The sequence below is a fragment of the Euleptes europaea genome, chromosome 12 (genome assembly GCF_029931775.1).
Source record: "Euleptes europaea isolate rEulEur1 chromosome 12, rEulEur1.hap1, whole genome shotgun sequence".
Classification (NCBI taxonomy): Eukaryota; Metazoa; Chordata; class Lepidosauria; order Squamata; family Sphaerodactylidae; genus Euleptes; species Euleptes europaea.
Window position 1 is genome coordinate 44,630,776 of NC_079323.1, and position 25,342 is coordinate 44,656,117.

General features: G+C 42.8%; 1 protein-coding gene across 3 annotated transcripts in view; it reads right to left on the reverse strand.

Annotated features, from left to right (window-relative positions):
* CADM2 (cell adhesion molecule 2) overlaps positions 1-25,342 on the reverse strand; it is a 537,284-nt gene that overhangs the window by 185,098 nt on the left and 326,844 nt on the right. The window lies entirely within an intron of this gene.

Consider the following 25,342-nt stretch of genomic DNA (forward strand, 5'->3'; position numbering starts at 1 on the left):
CATTTTATATAATAATTTTCCAGTAATATGCTAGCATAGCATCATCAGCTTGACAAATCAGCAATCTCCTTTTCTGATAATTTTTTTAATACCATTGAGATACCTAATAGTGGTACACTGCAGGGCTATTAGAGCATCATTTTGGTGGCTGAAATTACTTGTTCCTTGGCAACATTACTCAGTAAACAAGTCAAGCTAAGGATCAGTAACGTACACCCTACCATGTCTTATTGCTTAAGTAATATGAAAAGCTGTCTAGCCAGCAAACACAACAGCAGGTTAAAAAAAAAAAAAAAGATGTTCAACTCACATATTTCAGATAATAACACAGTATTTTATTATAATTTCTGGTGCAGGAGTCTGCCAACATTTCAGCCATCTGGCCTTTTTCAGGGCACTATACAAGTAAAATATGTGAATGAAATATGTGACTTGAATACCGTTACCTCTTATCCAGTGTACTCAGCCTTGGCTGTGCTGCAGGCTCTTTATCAGCAAATGTTGTGAAGGTTTCTTAAAGAGGCTTCTACTTCTGTTCAGCTGAACAAAAGCATTTTGAACATGGGTGTAAACTTATAATTAAGAATATGCAGGAGTGCCACTATTTAGAATCACATGTTAAGGTCACATAATCAGAAACATTGAATCATGGTTTCACAAATGCCAATTAGCATATTAAAACAAATATTTTTTTAACATTTTTAGCATTTAAACCATTCCTATACTGCCTTTCCACCCAAATAGGGTCCCCAAGGCTGCGAATATCAAAACATTAAAATGTTTGAGACATTTGTGTGTGTGAAGTGCCATCTAATCGCAGCCAACCTATAGCAACCCAGTAGGGTTTTCAAGGCAAGAGACTAACAGAGGTGGGTTTCCGTTGCCTTCCTCTGTGTAGTGACCCTAGTATTCTTTGGTAGTGTTTCATCCAAGTAATAACCAGGTCCAACGCTGCTTAGCTTCTGGGATCTGATGAAATCAGGCTAGCCTGGGGCATCCAGGTCAGACTTGAGACATCTAAAGAGCATTTAAAATAAGGTATATATAATAATAAAATAATCCAATAAAACATATAAACACAAAAACACACATAACAACACATCTAGAGAGGTGGGCCAATAAGAGGAGTTAGTGGGAGAATATCAAACCAAATAAAAAAGTCTTCACCGACTGGTGAAAGATAATGATGGAAGGAAACAGACAAATCTCCTTCATGAGGGAGTTTTAAAGTTTTGCCGACATGACCAAGAAGACTTATTCTTGAGTTGCCACCTGTTTCGCCTCAGATGGCAGGGACACCCAAACCAGGGCCTCTGGAGGTGACTGGAGTGGCTGGGTAGATTCATATGGAAGTAGGTAGTCCAGTATTTCAGGTATGCTGCCCCAAGCCACATGTCCCTTTAAAGGTCAATACTAGGATCTTGAATTGGGTCTGGAAGCAAATTGGGAGCGAGCATAGATGTAACAAGACTGGAATGATATGGTCCCTATGACCCACTCCAGATAACATTCTGGCCACAGCATTCTGTACCAACTGTATCTTCCAACCAGTCTTCAAGGGCAGCTCCATGTAGAGTTAATTGCAATAATCTAATCTAGATGTAACCAGAGCATGCACCACAGCGGCAAGATCTTTTTTTTTCCTTCCCAGGAATGGTTGCAGCTGAGTCACTAACTCAAGCTGGTGAAAGGAATCCCTCACCATTGCTGCCACCTATTTATCCAACAGTGGGCTTGCATCCAGCACCACGCCCACACTATGAACCTGCTCCTTTAGGTGGAATGCAACACCATCCAGAACAGGAGATTCCTGGGTCAAATCTTTTCCCCACCAGTAGCACCTCTGTTTTGTTGAAATTAATTTTCAGTTTGTTACCCCTCATCCATTCTAAACCTGCCTTCAGGCACTTGTTTAAGGCTTCCACTGCCTCCCTGGGATATGCAGGCAGAACTAAATAGAGCTGAGTGTTGCCTGCATATTGACGGCAACTCAGCCCGAGTTTTTCTCCCCTGTCACTCTAGCCATCTCCCTTGTCTTTCATCATCAACAACCCTTCAATGAATCAAGGAGCTGCCTGGGCTCTTGGACCTGAGAGAGGATAGCTAGGAGCTATCATGTGAATTGCTCAGGTCATTTCCTCATTCCAGAGGTCAATCAAGGCATCAACAGAAAAATGACTATATTACCAGGAAAATCCCTTAATGGCATCTGAAAATCAGTTGGATCCATCAGGCTGTGGGGGATGGATCATCTTAATTGATCCCCCACTCCTGCAGAGTCTTAGTATATCTGTGAGTCTTCTCCAGCACTATGTCATTAAGGTGATTAAACACAGATTTACCTTACATTTGTATTCATCTATGCTTAGAAAAGTATAATGGGAGCCAGTGTCATGTAGTGGTTAAAGTGTGTGACCCTAGGCCATGCACACACTCTCAGTCCCCACACAGTCCTCACAGGGAGGTGGCAGGGGCTCGGCCGGGTCTGGCGGAGGCTGCTGTGAAATGGTGGCCAGCTAGGGAGGCTTGTTGGATCTCTGCTGCCTCCCCGGCGGGAACTTTCCCGCCTGGCTGTTCCCCTTCCTTGCCCAGCCCAGGATTCAAATGGGCCACTTAGGCATGTGTTCGTCCGGGGCGCGACTGGTTGGTGGACCACTGGCCTGAACTTTTCACTCAGGTCAGCTGGCCAGATATTTAAGGAGACCTCGCCCACTCTTGACTCACTTGCCTTCGGATTGTCACACCCTTCCTCCCTATATCTTATTTGTTTGATTTGTTCTTTCATTATTTTTGTTCTATTGTCACAACTTTTTGGTGGTGTTTGCATGGGGCTGGATCCAGTTTGGGGGAAAAGCTGGCCTATGTGTTCCCTTTTCCCCACTGTGGGGATCCCAATAAGGGATTTGAGGGGGAGGCCTGGCAAGAGACATTCCCAGCTCTGGGTCTGTCAGGGCGGCCTCCCTCCAAGTGGCAGGGGGCTCACAGAGCGGCTCAAGTCCAAGTGGTGTCCTGCATACTGCCATCCCACTCCAACAGGTAGCCTGGGAGTAGGAGATGCATCGGTCAGTTGACTGATGCCCTGGATCCAGCACCTATGCTACACCAATGCCCTTTCACTGTAACCAATAAAGTTGTGACCGTTTTTATCCCAACATTTGGTCTGTGTTTTGTTTTGTGCATCCCAGTGGTTTTGTTGTGGGGGTTGCGTTCTGTATAACCATCTCCAACCACTCCCCAGTTAAGCACTGGGTCACCAACAGAGTTTCTGGCCTTACAATGTTCACAGAGGCTTGCATCCTGTGGAGCATGGCAAATGAAAGGGAAGAAGGGTGATTTTTGATCATTCTACCTTCCACTGTGGACATCCAACTCCACCCTTATGCTGTTTCTGGGATCCTCTGTCCCACAGGACTGGCATTTTGGGAGGCATTTGGAACTGAAGCAGAAGGCAGGACACAAGGAAGTTGTGTTCCACAGATAAAAAATCCTTTCCATCACCAGAAATTTCTAGCAGATTCAAGCTACTGAGCCAAAAAAAACCCAAAAAGCCAAAACCAAAACAATAAACAAACAAACAAAAAACAACAACACACACCTCTTTTGAAGCTCCAGACCCCCAAAAGTACTAAGAAATAACACCAGGCTCATCTATTTACAGCTTTGTTTTTGGCCTTACTTACTCTGGCCCTGAATCATTGAAAGGAGTCAACAACTGACTACTGACTTAAAAGCAATATTGTATGCTTGCTGGCTCGCTGTGGTGCAAAATTGTTATATGACTGCCATAAAGTATACTGCTGTAAAATGTAGAAAGACGTAACAGAAAACATAAAATCCTCTTTTTACTGTTTTTCAACTCCATTGTTTGAAAGCATGACGCATGATCAAAGTGTTAAGGGGCAATGGCTTAGTATTAGGTTGCCAACTCAGTGAGGATTGATGCCATACACTCCACCCATCAAAACTGCCATTTCCTCTAGGGGGACAGATTACTGTAGTCCGCAGATCAGTTGTAATTCCAGGAAAACTCCAGAGTATGTCAACACTACTTTTTAATGCTCCATACTTGGCTTGCCTTTGAAATACAAATAACACTTTTAGGGAACTATCTTGTCTATGTATAGGGTTGCCAACCTCCAGGTACTAGCTGGAGATCTCCTGCTTTTACAACTGATCTCCAGCCGACAGAGATCAGTTCACCTGGAGAAAATGGCTGCTTTGGCAATTGGACTCTATGGCATTGACATCCCTCCCCAAACCCCACCCTCCTCAGGCTCCACCCCAAAAACCTCCTGCTGGTGGCAAAGAGGGACCTGGTAGCCCTATCTATGTAACCAAGATCAGAACTGCTGAGCAAAACCCAAATCAGTGAGTCCCCAAAAGAGATAGAACCCAACCCCACTCTGTTTTACCACAGACAGATTTTATATTCTGACAACCAGAAAACTTTATGACTGCACTTGGTTAAGTTTCTTAGCAGTCCCGAACTGGAATTTAAAATCTTGGTTTTTATGTTTTAATATATTTTATGTGTTTACCTATGCTGTAAATTGTCTTGAGTTCCGAAGGAAGAAAGGCAGGTAATAAATGATTTAAATAATACAAATAACTGACAGCTAAAATTCTCACACACTTCACAACAACTTCCTAGTATTCTAGTTTATATTAAGCATTAGAATATATTGTTAAAAAAAATGGATACCATTACTAACAGTTATGAAAACTTGGAAAGGATAGGAGACCTTGAATTTTCACATGATTTTTTTTTAAAATCTAATCCAGCAGCCGCACATAATACTGCCTTGCTGAAATTGATCTCTGTCCATTATTGGAATTATTAATGTTTAAAACAGGCTCAGGACAATGACCTTCATTTAATGTAGTTCCATAACAAAACATTACTTAAAATAACTACCAAGGACTTTCAAATCCTCTTCTGCCCACAGAGTTGTGACCTGAACTGAACGGCATACTGAAAACTGGGGGAAAGAATGAGCACTTTTGCATTTTGCTCTTGCAATGACTAAGGTGTTACAAACATTTTAAACCATTCTGTAACCCTGCAGATATTGTACTATGCCATTAGTAGCTTTGATTACAACTGCTCCATTAGTCCAGGCTGAAGTAGGTTGAGTGGATGACAGTCAATAGGCCTCACAGCAAGAATTTACAGGGACACTGATTGCTTAAATATTTGATATTTTTCTTCATTGTATATCAAATACAGTATATCAAATACAAATGGTCACCCTTCTATTTTAAAGAGTTCATTATCTCTGCAAGTAATTTTGGCAGTTGTAGTTCTTGGAACAAACTGTTTTTCTCTACATGGAATAAAAACTGGTTATTGACTATATTAGTGGTAACATATTTTTTAAAAAATATTAGAAATAGAAGCTAATGTTTGCACTAACTGCAAGGAGAACTGGACCTCCACAAAAGGTTTAGCATTGGAAGCATATCCCACAGTTTACTGACTTCCCCCTTAAATATAAATAGGGCTATGTGAAATAACATGTATGTAATTACAAGAGAAGTGCCAGCATTTACTTTATTCTCTTAATCCCTTCAAGTGTGCCAAAGTCTGCCATTAGGAAAGAGAATAGCAATTTTGGATTTGCTCCTGCATTTTTGGCTAAGCTCATGATTAATCATGGACATTTCTGATACCCAGCAGAAACACTGATAAGCATGTCTAGCAGTGCTCTGGAAATTCTAGCTTGGGATGTAAATGGCTGTTGTATTGCCTCATCAACCAAGTTTACATATAATGCATTCACTTGCTAGGTATTCTATCTGCTGCCTCTACAGAGTCCTGTCAGAGGCAGTTTACAAATAAAAACCATTAAAATAAGTCAAGACATAAAAGGATAGCATAAATCAACCATTGAGCACCCTGCAAATCTCCATAAAACAGACTCAAGACAATAAAACAGGTGTTTTTTTTAAAAAAACAGTTTTTTTTAACCCTTTAGGTTAAAAGTCTTCATAAAAAGAAATGTGTTGGCCTTGTGCCTAAAAGATCTTAATTCAAACAAGATGGAAGTACTACTGGTGAACAGAAGGTTGGACCCCAGACTTAAGGTGTCACCCATTTTGGACCCAGCCCTACTGCTGGATAAGCAGGTGGAAGCTGTGGTCAGGAGTACCTTTCACCAGCTTCGATTAACAAGCTGCAACCTTTTTTGGGCAGAAAAGATCAGGCCACTGTGTAGAATGTCCTGGTTACATCTAGATTAGATTACTGCTATGAACTCTACATGGGGCTGCCCTTGAAAAGTGTTCAGAATCTTCAATTGGTGCAGAATGCTGTAGCCAGGGTATTGACTGGAGTGGTTCATGGGGGGCCATATGACTCCAGTCTTGGCTCATCTACATCGGCTCTCAATCTGTTTCCAAGCACAATTCAGGGTTCTGGTGTTGACTGCTGAAGTTCTATATGGCTTGGGAACAGCATACCTGAAGAACTGCCGACTCCATTATGAACCTGCCCAACTGCTATGATCATCTTCCCAGGCCCTACTTTGGGGCCCCTCCTGAGATGAAAAGGGCAGAAGCCTGCAAGAGGGCTGCTTCAGTTGTGGCACCAAAACTCTGCAACTCTCTCCTCAAAGAGACTTACTTGTACTCTCTGTTTCTGTCTCCTGCCAAAGGCCAAAAACATTTTTGTTTTGTCTGGCATACACTCAGTGATCCCTCCTTCTGACCCTATGTTTCAACTGTCATTTGTATGTATGTGCATTTTATTGTGTGTGAGGAGTTTGCCCTGCAGTGTAACTCTAGACCCCAGCACCGCCCCTTCGGTACTCTGGGCTGGCACTTTCTCAGCCTCAGAACATGGAGTGAGAGGAGTCAAGTCTCTCCTCTGACTTCTAGGCTGCAGAGCTGCTCATAGCTCCGAACTCCCTGCAACCTTCCTCCTTCCTGGCCTCCATGATTATGGCCTCTTATATAGAGCAGCTGAAGTTCTTAGCCCCACTCTGGCCTGCCTAAGACCTGCCCACTGAAATTCATAAAAGGAGCCCTGTTGGGAACTCCTCCCAGGTGCGTTCCATCAGTGGCCCACGTGTCTTACTGCCGGTCAGCTTTTGGGCAGATGGGCCTTGCAGCAGCAGCTTTCGGGGTGGTGGCAGCTGTGGCTCCTGGGGATGCTGCCTGCCCATTGTGGACCCACCTCTCCAGGGGTTTTGCGGGCTTGGTCTGGATTGGGCCATGGGCTGACTGCCCGAGGTGCAGCCAGCTGGGTTGGGTGATTGGGGCTTGCTAACAGCCTGTTTCACTCGGCAGAGGCAGTGGCAATGTGGGCCTGGCTCTGGGTGAGTGTGGCGGAAGCAGACAGAGTCCCAAGGCACAGCGAACCGCATCCATCTCAGGACACCCCTCTCCCTTAGGAGAGGAGATTTCTTTCATCAGGTGGCCCTAGAATCCTTGCGTCATCCTCAAAGAGTTGAGATATATAGTTGGTGTTGATATGATGGGCCCCTGACCGGTACTGGACCACATAACTAAAGGGGAGTAAAGACAGATAACTTGAATTGGTACAGGCCAGTAGGGGTTGTGAACATCATTTTCTCCATATATGTCTAGCACATAGGTATCTGCTAGTATCCTTTTGTCAGATCTATTGTTGAGAGGAACCTCCTCATTGATGGCTTGCCTGCGTTGCCACGGATTGTTCGGCACAGGGCCCAGGCGGTGGGGAGGTGTCCAGATTGAGTGTTCTACCCATGTAGTTTGGCCTGGCTTTGAAGAGAATACTGGTTGCAAGGATCGTATCGGGCTGAGCAACTGTCGCTATTGCCCTGTTAAGAGCCCCTCATCCAGGTGTGGGTACTCATGGGCTTCCTCTGCAGGCTACCAGGGTAACTCTCTGTCTGACAGCTCTAAGTGGAGTTATCCCAAATGGCACCCTTCCTCACTGACCTTGCAAGAATGCCACTCCTTCAGATCATTTATATGGAGATGCTTATGACACCTCTGGGTGGGACCACATTCCCCCACATTGCACCTTTCCCAGGCCCAAAAATCTGGTTGCTAACTAACACCCTGTTTCCTACAGCCAGAGCACGGGCTTTGTCCCTCGTTCAAACAGTTCCTTCAGGGTATTCACAAATGTCCTTGGCCCTTAGTTCTTTTCCCACACCAAAGCTTGGAACTTTTGTTGATAGGTGTTGATGGAGATCTCATAGCGCTCCAGGATGGTGGCCTTTAGACAATCATAGTTGGTGCCATCGTCTTTCGACAGTGCCCTCATGGCGGATTGGTCCTCTACCATGAGGAATGGCACCAGAATGAAGGGCCATTGGTCCCGGAAGCCCCTGCAGCCTTGGCAGTTCTTTCAAAGGTTTCCAAGAACCCATCTATCTTATTGCCAGGGGCCAATTTTGTCAATGGGATGGCCGGCATTCAACTTCCACTGGGGCTCGGCTCTGTCTGTCCTGCCCCTGATTCACCTTTCCCTGCTTCCAAAGCTTAGCAGAGACCTTTCAGCGGCGTTTCTTGTGCTTATTGTTGCTGGTGGGCCATTTCTTTCATCAGGTGGCCCTGTTATTTGGTCATCCATTGCCCAAACTGGGCGAAATCCATTGGGGCTCCAGCACTGGCTTCCCCAGATCCATGGGCAGCTAGGCATTGAGGGGATTTGTCTCAGTTGTTGCAGCTGGCTATAAAGCTGATGGCCACAAAACTGGTTGTGCCCCGCTCCACCCAGGTGGCGTGGGGAGATGGGGTGAAAGCTTCCTCACAGGCCAATTTGGTTGGTATCAGTATTTTGATAGAGCTCTGAATAAAAGATCCTGAACATCTCATGCATATCTGTTAGATAAACAATTTTCTTTCATAACCTCTGTGATTCTTCTTTTTTCAGATTCTCTCTTTAGTGTATTCGCTAATAGTTGACCCGGTTTGTTGGCCTGTTCAAAGTATTTCTGTTTTACAAATCTCAACTTCTTTTGTAAGTCTTCAGATTCCTTCCTTACTATCTGTTGCTGTAATTATGCTCCTACTATGTAATTTCTCCATTAGAACATAAGAAAAGCCATGCTGGATCAGACCAAGGTCCATCAAGTCCAGATGTCTGTTCACACAGTGGCCAACCAGGTGCCTCTAGGAAGCCCACACACAAGACAACTGCAGCAGCATTATCCTGCATATTCCAAAGCACCTAATATAAAAGGCACGCGGCTCTGATCCTGGAGAGAATAGGTATGCATCATGACTAGTATCCATTTTTCTAGTAACCATGAATAGCCCTCTCCTCCATGAATATGCCCACTCCTCTCATAAAGCCTTCTATGTTGGCATCCATCACCACATCCTGGGGCAGGGAGTTCCACAATATAACTATGTGTTGCATGAATAATCTGTCACTTTCCAGCTTCAGCAGATGACCCCATGTTCTAGTATTATGAGAGAGGGAGAAAAGCTTCTCCCTGTCCACTATCTCCATACTATGCATAATTTTATAGACCTCTATCATGTCTCCCTTTAACCACCTTCTTTCCAAGCTAAACAGCCCTCAGCATTTTAACCGCTCCTCATAGGGCGGTTGCTCTAGTCCCCTGATCATTTTGGTTGCTCTTTTCTGCACCTTCTCAAGCTCTGCAATATCCTTTTTACGGTGTGGTGACGAGAACTGTATACAGTATTCCAAGAGTGATCTCACCATAGATTTCTACAAGGGCAGTATGATAGCAGCAGTTTTATTCTCTATTCCTTGTCTAATTATGGCCAGCATGCAATTTGCCTACATCATTTACAATGCCATAATTAAATGCTTATGCTTTGTTTCAGATTTCTGCTTCCTCCCCCAGATTTAACTAATCTAAACCCTATTACATTGCTTATTGGATGCCCCATCCTGATGATCATATGGATTTATACTGTGTAATCTGCCTTGAGTCTCAGTAAAAAAAGGAAAATTAGAAAACAATGTTAAAAAAATGCAAATACCTTGGGTATTTAATTGGTGCAATGTTAATTTAAACACTGTTGAAAATTAAATATGAGCTAGTAGGTGTGATTGCTGACAACATGCCACACTATAAACTGCATCTAAGTTGGTCTACCTGTAATTTGGAATGGTCATGTCAAAAACCATGATTTTAATTGCTCCTGTACAATACAAAACATAAAAGGAGTTATCTTTGGGCTAAATTTTTAATGAGCTCTTGAGTAATAATTAAACCCTGAAGTGGTGGCTCTTTATGTCATGGGAATATTATGCATTTTTTTCTTCATGTATAGTTTGAAAACCATCAGTGAAAATGAATTAGGGGGGAGTAGGTATTCCAAGTATTAAATATATATTTTGGCTCTGAATGTCTGTATCCATGGATAGATATAAATGCTAAATCATCTTTATGGCTAAAACGCGGCCATGCAATTTAGCTCTTTTGAAGATTTGCCGAAGTCTGAACCAGAATATTGTCCTTAATTAGGGGAAGATCTTCTATCTTGGATTGCCTATTTATTCATTTGATTGTTATCCCATCCTTTATCCTGGGAGTTCAGAGCTGCATATGTGGTTTTCCTATCAGTTGTTTTATCCTGACAACAACCCTATGATATAGGCTGACAGAGAATGACTGGCTTGAGGTCACCCAGTGAGTTTTTCATGGTGAGCAGGATTGTTGTCCCCAGGCCATTCCAATTACTACACCAGGGGGATTTGTTTGTTTTCATTTAATGGCCATGATTAAATTTATTTATTCACACCCACTTATCTTGGTGGTGCTGGGCATAATGAGGACACACATGGAGCTCAGAACAAGCTTAAGGCCTGCTGCTTGGAAAACCTTGGCCAAGGCCTTTTTGTTGTCAGGCAGGGTGTCAATGTTTGAGGCAATGTGTTCCCTTAGTGGTTTGGCAACACCCCATTTGGTAACATCCCATTATGGCATTGAAGTTAGCCATTCTCAAAGTAAGTGCCCCCAAAGAATATATTTTACAGTCTAGGGCGGCAGTCAAGCTTTCTTCCCTCTGTCAAAAGGGGAAGAGTGCAACCCAAAGCATCCTCACGTCCTTAATACATATTATCAATCTTTTTTAGCAGAGTGGGACACTGATGTTGGCTTAGCCCACAAACCCCTGGCTATATCAAGTAGGCCTTGCAACAATGGGAAAGCCTGTGGTCCTGAATTAGGTAGATTCAAAGTGGCTGGCTCCAAGCACACCAAATCCAGTTGTAAAGACTTTGCCATACAAGTTAATTGTTTGAAATAGAGGCATAGGTCCTCAGTTGGAGAAATGTGGGAGGGAGTGCCAGTGGCCTCATCTGGAGATGGTTCAAAAGAGACGTCAGAGCCGACCATCGATGTAGTCATGTCCTCATCGGAGTCCAATGGGTTTGGGTCCAATGTGAAGAATATAAAAGATACTCGACGTCGAGAGAAATGACGGAGGGTACTGAACCCGAGGAGGGTGTGTGGGCCATCTGATCTGATTTTGATTCCTGCAAGAGGGTTGACCCTTGTCCAGAGTCCCCAAAACCTTCTCCCAAAGGAAGACTTTCAGATGGGAAGCCCTCTCTTGATGGGCTTTTGGGGTAAATTGCTTGCATATGGAGCAAACTCCAACATTGTACGATTTGCCAACAGGTGAGATAGTGGTCATGGTTTCTGGACAGTGCCATTTTTGTCCCACACTAGGAACATTTCTTGAACAAAGCCATCTTGCATCAGAAGAACAGTCACCCAAAGCAGAGGCTTGAAGGTGCTTCCTCAGCTTCTGACCACGCTCAAAGTTGAGTGTTTCACCATCTTGTATATATTTTAGAGAGGAAGTACAGCGGAATGGAGAAAAATAAGAGGGAAAATACAGACCAGAGGGAGATCAAGACGATCTGAGGTAAGAAAAAGCAAAGAGCTAGAAGGAAAGTGTCCTGTCTTCACAGCAACAATGATAGGATTGAGGAGCGGAGCACTCTCCCTGCTTCTGTCATGTGCTGCTTTGGGTGGGAAAACTCTGGCTTGCATTAGAGGGGAGGGAGAGTGCTCCGAATCTTCCAGAAAGCGCTAATACACTTTTACAATAGCTCTCCACAGCTGGCCTGTGGAGGCGCAATTCCATGTGGGACTGCACAGAAGTCGCAAAGGTGAAAGGGCTTTCCCTTTCGAGAAAGCCCTGCTGGCATGGCTGTGCTGGCAGTGGGGGCTGGTGGTGTCCAGACGCCGGTGTGTTTGCCCCTGCATTAGCTCCTAAGAAGCTTCACCCCCCCTTCAGGAATGGGCCCAAACACACTTAATTGTCTGATGCCGGTTAACCTTTGACCTTTTTTTTTTTTTTTTTTTGTATTTTCATCTTATTCTGTAATCAGGCCTTCAAATATGAATCATACAATGACTGTCCTGTATATTGTTGGGACATTATGATAACAATATAAATGTTTAAACAACAACCAGAACTTTAGTTATGAGACCTACATTCTGTGCAGTTACGCAGTGACTTTTCTGTCATATCCATTTTAACACAGAAAGAGATAACAGTAATTCAACTAACAATGAGATAATTTAACTGAAGTAGTGGGTTCCTCAGAAATCATCCACCCAAGTAAAAAGATAACAATTACCATTGTATGTATTATTCATGAAAAATATAAAGAACATTATTAAACAATGTTAAAGATTTGCTCCCTTTTCAAAAGTACTTTTTAACATCCCAGTATATGGACAAAATGATATACTTTGTTCATGAAGTATTTGAGCACTAAGTATGTTTTTGTAAAGAACAGAAAACATTTTAGAGGCCTACAGTGCAATTTAGACATTATTCTGTTCAATTTCTAATAAAAGAAACAGTGGCACATCCCAAGTCTTTAGCATGTTTATTCAGAAGTAGATCTCAATGAGTTTAATTCTGTGCAGGTCATAGGGTTGCAATGTACAAAATGGTTTATAAGCTTGCCTGGATAAATGTTTAGGAGCTGTGGTGTATATCTCTGTGTATAGCTTATTGAAAGTAGGATCCTATTTATGTAATTTCTGTACCCCTTAATGTGTCATATAAATACTAATGCTGTGTGATTCAGTTCTTTCTGGTGGTTCCAAATTTCTAAAATCCTAATGCATTGGTTCTGAATGTCCCATTTTGTTGACTATACCATCTCACAATCTGCCTTGAGTCCCTGTGAGAAAGGCAGACTATAAATAATGCAAATGAATAAATAAAATAAATAATTTATTTCCCGGTGGCTACATTTAGGTTTACACTACTAATCACAGGTTTATACAGTTAAATGACAATGACAGTAATAAAGCTAGAGAAGGCTTGAAATTGGAAACTGAACAAATATATCTGCACAGTATCAAGAACAGGTGGATTAAAGTCACAGGTGCTAACACTATTTGCCAAATTTAATGCCAGTGATTTTTTAAAATATGTTTACTAACCAAATTACCATTACCAGCTTGATTTTATAGTTAGGTCTTGCACAACTTAGCAAAAAAGACTGAGGAAAAACAAAACGTAAATCTCCCCAAAACTTCAAGGGCTGGATTCCATGGATCCATTTTGCTAACAATAGTGCTTTACTCCAGTTTATGGAGCCTACCTCTGACACTAGAACTTTTTCTACCAGTAGAAGAAACTCTTGTAGTAGAGAAGGCTCCATAAGCACAAGAAAAGAACCATTCACAGAACAGAATTCTGGGGTTTCCAACACTGCCTATGCAAATATTGGGAGATTTGGGGGATGGTTCCTGAGGACATGGTATCACTACCCTAATTTCCCCTAATCATTATGGTAAAGACTAGGGGGAATTCCTAGAGCATCACCATGGAGGCCATTTTTCTCCCTCTCAATTTCTCAAGGGTTGGAGACTGGGGCATGGGGTGGGGAATTCCCCACCAGGTCCAGGCAATAAGGATGCCTAAATCCAACCCCATATATAATGTATCTAGAGTTGCTCATAGAAATAATGTATATAGGTAAGATGTTGAACAGCTAATGTACATAACAGTAGCTGTGACCAGTAGCTATGGATCACGAACAATGTGCACATCATATGTCATGAAGAGGGACTGCACAGAGTGTTTGATCAACAGGCTTTGGGGAATATGCATATCTCAACTGTGCCCTCTGAACAGTGTGCATAAATCTCTAACATGCCTTGGGAAATTGTCAGAGTTCTGTGCACTATATCAATATGCATAATGCTGATGGACTTTTTACAAGACTCCAGGACAGGATGTAGGCCAGTCAGCTAAAAATGCACAGTTTCAAAAGTGATGTTGGAGAAAGTAGGATCCTCCGGTTAATATGAGAAAATCACTAATATTCCACAAACTTCCATTCCAAAACAGAAAATAAAAATGGACAAAACATTGTAATTCTATTGTTTAGATCCAAAACATTGGGAAGCCTTACAAAATGCTCCATCAAAGAATCTGATATGTAAAATGCACCAGTAATATCCAATGATTTGGATTTCAAGCTGCCTGCTTATTACAGTAAGCACTGGTTTGTATTTAAACAGTTTAAATATATTTTCAATTATGAGGGATAATAGCAAAATGCACATGTGTGTTCTCATTCTATTGTACTGTGGTTTCCTCACCTCCAATCTCCCTTCCTTGTTTTTATCACATTTTTTAAGAACATGAAACATTTGTTTTTCACAATGAGTGACTTGCAAATGTGAAGTGTCTCCTGTTCCTCATGGCTGCCTTACTCTGTGTTCATTAATAGCAGAGGCAGCCAAACTGTCCAGGAGTAATTTGGGCATACATGTTTTCATAATGTTTTGCACAGCTGTCTTCTACTAGAATGATTTTTTTTGCTCAAAGGGGAAAAAAATCAACATAAAACAGCTAATGTCTCCATTAAGGATGAGCTATCCACAGCTAGGAACCCTTCCCTGCATTGGGCTCTGTAGTTCTTAAAAGTGTACACCTTGGTGGCTAAGAAAACCTTGGACAATTTTCATTACATTTAGGGCTGTGCATATCGGTATACACAAACCGAAAATAAACCCAAAATTAGCTGTTTCAGCAATATTCGGGTTTATTTTCAGCCAAATACCAAAACCTGGGTATCTGCCCAGACCCAAATAGGTGATTCCCAAAAAGCCGAATAGATATTCTCCTTCAGAAGCGCCACATTGGTTGTGACTTTGGCTGGCTCTGATATCACCCCACCCCCATTAAAACCTACTCTCAAACTGAAGGTCACCCTGAGTAGTGGCTTCGTTTCCCTGCACTGTGACCATCTGTTGTAATCAGATTTTTTATTATAATAAAGGACTGTTCACAGGATGTCATTTACAACCAAAAGAAATGTTTTCTGTGCCTCCCCCACCCTTGTATTTAAGCTGTTTCCCTCAGTTTGAGAGCTAATTTTCATGAACATCATGCTATATGACCCAGACATGAATGGAGCCCCCAGACTTTGAGGTGCCAGCCTGCCATTAGGCTCTTTCCGCCAGTCCTCGGCAACACTGACCTTCTGAACCTGAAAACTAATTGACAGCTCAGCTCTAGCCTCTCACAAATGCTTGGGAGGATGGGGGCGACCCCTTTGCAGGTTCATAAAATTAGACCCCTGCCCCAAACTTCACCAAACGCCGGTGTCCATCTAAGGAGAGTCCCTTACAGCTATGCTGCAAATTTGGTGACTCTACTTCGAAAAACGCCTTTGCCCCTGAAGCCTTGATAATAAATTCCATAGACTACAATGGACCCATTTCCCCCCCCCAGAAAAGCCAGAAATAAAGCTGAATACCCATTTACCAGTATTGGGTATTCAGCTTATTCCAGGTTTACCCAAAAAAAATGGGTCCAATAAACCCAATTTCATCTAGAGTGTATTTGTTCGAAGTGGAACAGACCAACTATGGAGTTACACAACTTTGGGATATATAGAATGTATGCATGCACACACACACACTCGAGAAGGATCTTAAGCTGTGAAAAGCAAGTTAGAGGAGTAGAAGGAATAATGTTCCCAGTTGTAAAAAAAGAAAAGTAGCGCATACATTCTAATGCATGTGCTTTTAAAAGATATATCGCATGTCTCAAGACATAATATTCAAGCATGTGTGATCAACAGTTAGCTGGCCACTATGTCAAATGCATGGGGTTGTACACCAATGACAATGGAAAACATATTGTAGGTTACACTGCAGCTGGCTAAAGGCCAGGGCATCCAAAGTTAGTGCTGTCATAATTGCTACCTGTTCCATACCCAGGACCAGCTAGACAAACACAGCTTAAGGGTCTCAATATGCAGATGAGAAAGTAGTACAGGGAGGGTGTAGATTTTTTGGCACTGGGGAACTTTTTGGGACCAGCTGAACCTGTATAAAAGAGATGGGCTTCACTGGAATGAAAAGGGAACCAGGCTGCTAGAATTTAATAGTTTAAAAGGTGGCAAAGCAACTTTGAAACTAACTCCTGATGGAAAGCCAACAGTAGCTGGACAGCCTTTGGTTCGGAACAACTAATCCCAAAGGGATGGTATAGTGAATTCCTGGGAAAATATTGATTGGATCCTTAGAAAGGGAAATGAGGTACTGGTGACTGTTTGCCAATGCCAAGTCTCCAAGCCAAGATTGGACAGCTGCAGTGCTGGCTGCATAATGATCAAAACCAGGCAGCACATTTCAAAACAGAGAGGGACATAAAAGTTGTGACTAAAAAGGAGAATTTTGTAATACTGGGTGACTTCTACTGCCCTCACACCGACTGGACAAAAATTTGTGCTCAAGTCATGCCACAGAAACAAGCTTTCTAGACATTATAAAAGATTGTGCACTCTCGCAGTTGATCACACAGCTAACTAGAGATATAGCAACTCTGCACTGGGTTCTGAGAGGGGCTGAAGACCTGGTGAAAAATGTAAATATTGTACCATTTGGGGAACAGTGATCACAACACTGTTAAGTTCAGCATTTATGCCAACAGGAATTTGTCCCAAGTTCAAAACAAATGAGGCGACTAGTCAGAAGAAAGTTAAAACAAATAATTAAGAGACTCAAATCCTTCCAAGATGCCTGGACATTATTTAGTTTTAAAAACTATGCTGATTGAGGCCCTGATAGATGGATAAGTCAAATCAGGAAAAAACACCAACAGATCTAACAGGATGCCTGCATAGTTAACAGCCCAAGTCAAGACAGCAATAAAAGGCAAAGGGGGCGGGGAGGTTCTTAATGAAGTGGAAGATTTCCCCAATCAAGGTGAACAGAAAGGAGCACAAGTTCTGGAAAACAAATGTAAGTTATGGTGATCAAAAAGTGAACTGGAGGAGCAGATGGAGAAAAACATTAAGACACATTTCTTCAAATATATCAGGAGCAGGAAAACGGCTAAGGAGGTGACAAAGAAGTAAAAGGATTGCTTAAGAAAGATGGGGAGGTGGCAGATAAATTAAACAAATTCCTTGCATCTGTTTTCACTATGAAAAATGTGGGGCATGTACCCATACTGGAACCACTATTTTTGAGAAGGGTATCTGAAGAGCTGAGTCAAATTTAGGTGACGAGAAATGAAATTCTAGGACTACTAGGGGAATTGAAAACCAATAAGTCTGCAGGCCCAGATGGCATACACTGGAGAGTTTTTAAAGAACTCAAATATGAAACTGCTAATCTACTAACAAGTACATGTAACTTGTTGCTAAACTTGGTCTTTGTGCCAGATGACTAAAAATTCCAAACTCCACCCCATTGTTAAAAGGGGTTCAGAAGGGAGGCAGAAAATTACAGGCAAGCTAGCCTAATATCCATTCCAAGTAAATTACTAGAAATTATTATTAAAGAGATATTTGTATGTGCAAAGTGCCATAAAGTCACAGCTAGTATTTTCAGCAGACTGTTCCAGATGGGGCAGCTACTGAAAAAAGCCTGAGTCTGGACCATGGCCAAATGTACTTTAGAAAAAAAATTTTTTTGGGAGGGTGGGTGGTAATAGACCTTGATGGAAAGATCATGGGGATGTGCAGGGAGAGGCGGTCCTTTAAGTACATGTGCCTCAGGTCACGAAGGGTTTTATGGGTGAGCACCAACACCTTAAATGGGACCTAGAAATTAATCAGCAGAAAGGACCCCAGAATAGGAGTAACAGGGTCCCCTTGGCTAGCCCCATATAACAGAGAGCTGCCACATTTTGCACTAGGTACAATTTCTGGATTATCTTCATGTAGAGCCCCATGTAGAGCATGTTACAGCAATCTAGTCTCAAGGTTACTGAAGCAGGGATCAACAGGCCCAGATCAGACATATGCAAACAGGGAGGCAGCTTCCTAACTAGATGTAGCAGGGTGAAATGTTGCCACAGACACCCATTTCTCTAACAGGAGACCAGGATCCAGCAAGACTCCCAAGCTCTTAAAGTATTTCAGTAAAAGCTGTACACCCATCAATGAAAGGAAGAACAAGCCCCCTTAAAACAGTGGCCCTTCAAGCCAGCATCCCTTCTTTTCTGTACTCAGCTTCAGCTTGTTCTTTCTCAGCCATCAGACTGCTGTATTCAGACTTTGGGCCAGGACAGTGACAGCAGCAGTCTGTGGCTTAATGAGAGCAATATTTAGCTTGGTGTCATCAGCACATTGATGAAAACCTACTCCAAAACTGTGGATAGTTATTACACAGATATTAAACAACTTGGGAGAGCCATGCCAGTTACCACTTTAACCCTTCTACCTACTGATACCCCTCTGCAAATGTTCCCTCTACCTCCGAGATTTTGATTTGATTTCTTCTCTATAAGATCCCAAACTGCAGGGGAGGATCAGTGGAGTTTGAAATCAAGCTGCAGCCCCACCTTTACCATATTGAATGACCCCTGTAAGTGCCATGTAGAAGTTATCTCAGCAAATATGGGCTCACATACTGTGATCATGTCTAGTTCTGCCCTCAGTTTCCAAGTAGGGAAATAAGTATCAAGTTTTTGAACCATAGCTCATGTATTCATTTACTGACAAGGGCATTGTTTGCTCAGATGATATGGAGAAGATTCAGCAGACAGCTAAATACCTCCTTTGCAAATTTAGATAACATTCATTAACCTACAGTGTACATTTAAATAGAATGTCTAGAGAACATTACTTTTTATGCAATGTCTCGACACTATTACTTTTTATATAATTGTTATTTCACCAATATGACAACACTGTTTCTAAAAAATAGTACTTCCCCCCCTCTCCCACACACTGTCCATGTGAATACATGAGTCAGAGAAATGGTGGTGGTGGTGCAGATATAAACTTTTTGTTGACCACCTTTGATGCACTAATTGTTTTCTGTTTATTCCAAGGTGCTTTTCCTTTCTTGATTCTTGAAAGTGAAACATGCTATTAAGATATCAAATTGCTTTGTTTACATGCATATACTAATTAGAATCTCCCACTTCCTTTGATCTTTTTAAAAAGCAAATGCTAATAAAATGCAAATATAATCTTTTGTATATATCTCCAGCTATCTATCAATCTATTTATACCCAGCAAATGAACCACATATGCAAACAGGGACCTCAAGAGATCCTACCTTTTGATTTCAAAAATTCTGGTACATGGAATGGGATCAAGGTCATGTGCTTAGATGGATGTGGCTGTAAAAATAATTTATAATGCCACATCACCATGTTACTATGCACCATCTACCCTGTGTCTCACAGCCACAGGAACTGAGCTCATCAACCAAACACTCAAGTATGGTTGAATGGGCTACACACTTTAAACAAAGGTTTAAAGTGAAAATGATGATACAAAACGAAAACCAAAAACATCAACCTGTAGTCAAAACATTGTGACAACCAAACCTATTTTCTGGCATTTTCACAAAACAATTCTGCTGGAAAAGAGCTTAAAAACAAACAGGCTGACTAGAACTTTTCTTTTTGGTGGGGAGGGATGACAACATCTTGGTAACCCATAAATCGAACACCGGGTTAGAATAATGATGCTGATTTACAAAACATGTTACCTCATTTGAATGCTGCCTCATTGATGAATACTCACAATAGACCTGTTCAGACCTCCAAAATGTGCCGGCTAAATGTGTGGAGGGGAGAGAGATATTACACCCACTAATTCTAGTATTTATGCATTTAGTCAAGGACTGAACACAGTCACATGTTCAGAGAGTTGGTACTCACAATTTGTGACTGTTTGCAGGATTACATTGATGAAATTACACAGGTACAATTGCACACACACAAGGAAAGGTCTGCTGATGTCTCTAAGCACAAAAGCACTTTTCAGAGGTTCAGTTTTGATGTTCCAAAGGGATGTAATAGGAACATGTGCCTTGTGTGGTCCAGTATGCGAGGTCACCATTTTGGGTGAATGGGGAAACACACTTATTTTCCATCCATGTACAGCTTTATCATGTGAGAACACAATTCCATATTTTTGAGGTAACCCACATTTGAGTGTGGCAAAGCTGTGTACACATAAGAAAAATACAAACATCACCCCATTCACACAAAATGGCAGCCACACAAATCGATCAGATCGAGTATAGTGTACTCTCCTGTTTGTACTGGCCGGGCAGGCGGGGCTGCTACTGCAGCATGGTGCACAGGGAGCTGAAAGCGGGCGTGGCAGGATGCAGAGGAGGGTACAGATGCCAAGGCTTCTGCAGCCTGGCGGCTGCATAGAAACAATAGGGTCAACAGGGGTAATGCAAAGTCCAAGAAACAGTCCAGAAATCAGGCTGGGGTCTCTTACTTATCACAGGCTAGGCAGCAAGGGTCGTCAGTAATCAATCCGAGGTCTGAGTCACAGGCAAGGCGGTATGTGTCATCTTAAGCAGTCCAAGGTCGTGGTCAGGCAAAATAGCAAATGAAGTGGCGCTTGGCTGAAACCGGAATTCAGTAAGTTGCTTCCCCACTGCAGCTGCTCTTTGCTGCTCCTTAAATCTGGCCAGCTATCAGAGTGAGGTTGGTCCTGTCATCACTCACTGTCATCCTCAACAGATGGAATGCCTCTCCAGCCCTGTAGCCATGCTGAACGCCTTCTTTCACTCAGCAAAGCTCGGAGTTTCTGTCTCTGATGACTCATGGGGGAGGATTCTCCTTCTTCCGAGCCTCTGGCTGACTCTGACAATTGGGCCTCCGAGGGGAACTGACTCAGCCTGACTAGGCGTCGAAGCATCTGATGGCCCCTTTTAATCCAGTAGCTGGTTCAGAAGGCTCATCAGCTGCATTCCCAGGAGGGACAGCCAACTGCTCCAGCTCTGAATCCGAGGCCTTGAACTCAGCCACGGGGTGGAGGGGGAGGGGGGCATGACACTGTTATTCATAGTTGGCATGCCAAAACAGGATGTCTCTGAACAGGGCTACAGATGCTGGGCTCAGAGGGCAATATTCATCTCAATATCTTCAGCCTGTACACTTTGAAAATGTGCACAGACTTTTGTTTTGTTATTTTTAGATGGGCTGGATAGTCACACTCATTCATTCTAATGTTCTTCATAGGGTTTCTGTGAGGGGAAAAGGTCAACCAGACACACTGTATCTTGGAGGACAGGCAAGATGAAAATATAATAGGTTATATAGTATGTAGACCAGTCATTTTTTTTGTCTCAATGACTAGTGTTGCCATCCTTCAGGTGATGGCTGGAGATCTCCCGCTATTACAACTGATCTCCAGGCAACAGAGATCAGTCCACCTGGAGAAAATGGCTACTTTGGCAATTGGACTCTATGGCATTGAAGTCCCTCCCCTCTCAAAACCCTGCCCTTCTTAGGCTCCACCCCCAAAATCTCCAGGTATTTTCTAACCTGCAGCTGGCAACACTACCAATGACTGAGATTGGGGGGGGGGGAATCAAAAGAAAAGGGCTCTTGGGAAGGAAGAATTTCACTATTGCCACTAATCTTACTTCTGCACTATGCTCTTGATAGAAAAGGCACAGCCATGCAAAATTAGATAAAGATCTAGATCTTTAGTGTGTGTGTATATGTGTATACGTGTGTGTTAGGGAAGGTTTAAAGACCCAAGTGCTGTTGTTTTTTAAATGATTACGATTTTTCTTTTAATATTTATTATATAAATTCTGCAGTAGAAGTGGCTATAGTCTTATGGATAAACATTTCATGTGTAATTCCTTATTTTAAGAAAATCTCCAGGCATCTTATTTATGCTTATGAAACTTATAGATTCAGATTCAGATTTAGACACCTTTATTGGCATAGAAAGGACACTGATATAAAAATAACAATAGTACAAAGATATATCATAAACCCTCCATCTTACAAACATAACAATACATATATCCAACAGGTGACTATGAGCTACAATAGACCCCGGGACTCTATCTGATGATGAAGCCCTGTGATTTCAAGTAACCTAGGTCAGGGGTCGGCAAACTCATTAGTCAAGAGCCAAATATCAACAGTACAATGATTGAGATTTCTTTTGAGAGCCAAATTTCTTAAACTTAAACTATATAGGTAGGTACACTGTTTATTAACTTAATAAACTTTAATTAAAGTTTTAAGTCTTAATTAAATTATAGGTACACTGAATAAAACTTGATATCATACTTAATAGTGATCTTATTTATTGATAAAAATTAAATTGTAAGTCCCTGCCATTTCCCCTTCCCCATCCGGAGTCCTCGTCTGGAGGCCTGGTCTACAGCCATAAAAGCCTATTGGTAGACCTGGCCTCCGGCTGAGTCCCATTGGGAGGCCAGGTCTACCCATTGGCTTTCTTGGCAGTAGACCTGGCCTCCGGAGGCCCATAGAAGCCAATTGGTAGACCTGGCCTCTGAAGGGGGACTTTTTTCCCCTCCTCGGAGTCCAGGTCTACCGCCAAGAAAGCCAGTGGGTAGACATGGCCTCTCAATGGGACTCAGCCGGAAGCCAGGTATACCAAAGGAAGCCCGCCCTGCCCAACAGCTGATAGGCGGGCGGGGGGGGGGCAGGAACCGCCGAGCCACCCGCCCAGCAATTGCACGGCTAGAGGGGAGGGAAGGCTTTAGCCTCCCAACCATTGATGGAAAGGGAAAGGGGGACCCGGCCATTCTCCATGGCGGGGGAGGAGGGGAGAGACAGCGCACCCGCTCGCCTGGTCTCTCGCACTCTCTCTCTCTCTCTCTCTCTCTCTCTCTCTCTCCGGCATGCCGGCTCCGCAGCCCAGCTGCCGGTGCGAGCGGGTGCAAGAGCAGGGGCTCCGAACCAAGTTCGGTGAGCCGCACTCAACGGGCCAAAGAACTGCATGCGGCTTGGGAGCCGCAGTTTGCAGACCCTGATAGGTTAATTTTATACCATTTACTTAATCATTACTCTTTTGTTTTGTTTTGACGACAGTCATCAGAAACTCTGCCACATGTTCAGTGACAGCAGGAATCTTGTCCACAAGTAAAAATTTAATGATATAATGCGTTGTATTTTCTGAAGGTGTAATATAGGGGTTTATTAATTCTAGACGATAATTATGGTACAGGGGACAATGCAGAAGAATATGTTCAACTGATTCTGATTTTGCCATCTGGCAGGTACAAATTCTTTTATTCCAGGGTATGCCCCTGTATCTGCCAGAAACTATAGCTGATGGTAATATATTTAATCTGGCTAGCATGAAGGCCCTGCGCTGGAATGGGTGAGTTAGGCTGGAAAAATAATCGGCCATTGAGTCTTTTTGAACAGTAAGGCCAAAACATGTAGGGGAGCAGATCTTGTTTGCTCCTGCAATTATATTCTGCAATTATATTCATTATATATGAAACTTATATTACAAGTGTCCAGAGGTTGGAATGGACTGAGCCTCTGGCCTGCATGCTACACCTTACCTGGACCTCAGGAGAGGGGCCTGTACCTTGCATTGCCCTGGAGGGTGCACAAGCAGCCCAAGTTGGACCAATGCCAGCAGCAACAATGCTGAGGCTGCAATCAGTGCCATTTGTGGTGAGCACCAGGCTGACATGGCCATGCATCTGTAGCCACGTAGAGGGCTAGGCAGGGCAGAAACAGTCCTGAGTCTCCAGGAAGTAGAGCTCCATGGCACCGGGAGATGCCAGCATGGGCGGAGAGTCTTACGAGGTCATATGAATGGTCAAGAGAAGAAATGGAGAGTGGAGCAAGGGGAGACAGGCTTGGGCGATTTAAGTCTTGGCTGCTCCTGGCCAGGGAGGAACTGCTGGAAAAGACTCTGCTGTGTGGACTGCCCAGAGAGAGAAAACAGCAAGCAAGGTCTCCCAAAGGAGGTGGAGGACTGCGGTGAGTTTAAAACCCTTCCCCTCCCATCTGAGGCCAAGAGGAGGAGACAGGGCTTTAGCCTGAAACACTAAGGTTGTTTAGAGCAGTGCAGCTTATGTTGCTCCAGGACCACGTTGCGACATCTGGCACATTACCAAATTTTCCCCACAACAGTGTTCTAAGATTCTGCCATGTGATTGTAGGAAATCCTAGGGATCCTTTCCTGGAAGTAAGCCCCAGTGAATACCGTGGGACTTATTTATGGGTAAACATGCATAGGGTTGTGTTGTCAACAGTTATCAGCAATCTGTTGTACAGATTGTGTGTGTGGCTTAGTACATGTATAAATAGGTGGGATTCAGATAAATTTATGACTACAATGTTTACTTGAAGCTACAAAAAAAACTTAAAAGATCACAAGGACCTATTCTGAAATACTGAGCACATTAATTCTGTTTCTCAACTGTCTTGTGTAGCATTTGGCCTTGGGCTGGAGAGAGATTACTAGCAAGTCTGACATACTTAAAGGCTGTCAAAGTTGAATTAATGGAATACCTAAAGAGGAACAAAGAAAACAAATAACATGTACAGATACTGTGAAGCAGAATAGACTGCCAATATTGCAGCAGGCTACAAATTTAAAACACAGCCAGAAGCATAAACAAAAGATATATTACCATATGTTTTAAGGTAATCAAAGGTTACTGCTAAAGCATTTAAAATATTGTAAACCATAAAAAGAAAATGATAATCTTTAGGAAGAAAATGTCAATTCTGAACTCATTTCAAAAGAGGAGGGAGCAGATTCACTGGTTAGAACAGTTTAAGGAAAGAAAAAAGGAGAGCTGAATAAATACAGCCCATCCTCAAATGTATCATTCTTGAGGAAGGTGACTGAATGAGTGGAAGCTGGCCAACGTCAGAGATTTCTGATTGAAGTGGATTGTAGGGATCCATTCCAATCTGCTTCAGTCCTGTTTATGGAACTAAAATGGCCTTGGTCACCATGGTAGATGACCTGTACTGGCAGATGGACTGGGGTGGGGGGAGTGTGGCTCTGGTAATTCTCTAGGACTTCCTGATGGCTTTTGACACCACTGAGAATCGCATCCTTCTGGACCACCTTTCAGGGACTGGGAGGCACTGTTCTGCAGTGGTTCTAATACTACCTCAAAGTTAGGTTTTTGAGTGTGGTGCTGGG